The sequence below is a fragment of the Alligator sinensis genome, unplaced genomic scaffold, assembly GCF_000455745.1.
Source record: "Alligator sinensis unplaced genomic scaffold, ASM45574v1 scaffold437_1, whole genome shotgun sequence".
Lineage (NCBI taxonomy): Eukaryota > Metazoa > Chordata > Crocodylia > Alligatoridae > Alligator > Alligator sinensis.
This window is the reverse complement of record NW_005842176.1, coordinates 417,192-418,305: the sequence shown is the minus strand read 5'-3', so window position 1 is coordinate 418,305 and position 1,114 is coordinate 417,192.

Genomic DNA, 1,114 nt, shown 5'->3' with positions numbered 1-1,114 from the left:
GGCCCCGCTTTGCCACTTCCTCTGACCGGCAGCCGCCCCATTTCTGTGAGGACAGCGACGCTCCCCGAGGCAGCGTTTCTCAACCCGTGGTTCGTGGCTAGGGCGGCCATCGTAGAGGACAGTCCAGTTGCCCTCCGCCTTGTCTCTTCCTCTTGGAAGAGAAAAATAGAGGGCGTCAGGTGTCGTGCTGATACAGAACGGAGTAGCAGAAAATAGGGATGTCCTTTATGATGGCCACCCTAGCCGTGTCCCTAAAGTGGGTCGCAAGAACATATGAAAGGGGCACAGACGGGCTTTACAAATGGGCTTGTCTGTGACGGAGGAAAACCTGGAAAGCCAGGGCTTTTCCCTTGCAGGCTGGCAGAGGTCCGGCCTGCCAGGGGCTGCTTGGGGCCCCCCATGCCCTCCACAACTGTGGGGTAGGTGAGGCACTGGGTCGGAACTGGCCTTCATTGTTTACAAATGGGTCCTGGAACAAAAAAGGTTGAGAAACGCTGCTCTGAGGCCAGTAACTCTATGGCGGGGGCAAAGGTGGGGAAGGGCTAACCCAGCACTTGGTGGTGAGGCTTCCTCTCCTATATAGGTCCTCCCTGTGTTCCTGCAAGGGGGGATTGAAGGGGGCAGGGCAAGTTTCCTTGTCTACCCCCCTCCCCTCCATCTGCTCCTGGCACACCAGGGCACTGGTGCAAGTGAAGCACCTCTGCTATGGCAGCGGTGCTTATGTCACCACGAGGCCTCATCATGAGGCCTGGCCTGCTCCATTTGTTCTGCACGAGCCCGTGGTCCTTAGAAACTTAATGTGGCCCCAGGGCTGCTCCTGTTCTCACTTCCCTATTTCTTGTTGCCAGGATGGGAATCCATGGCCTGGCCAAGCTGATTGCAGACGTGGTTCCCAGTGCCATCCGGGAGAATGACATCAAGAGTTACTTCGGGCGGAAGGTGGCCATTGACGCCTCCATGAGCATCTACCAGTTCTTGATTGCCGTGCGCCAGGGGGCTGATGTGCTGCACAACGAGGAGGGCGAGACTACCAGCCACCTGATGGGCATGTTCTATCGCACCATCCGCATGGTGGAGAACGGCATCAAGCCGGCCTACGGCTTTGATGGCAAGC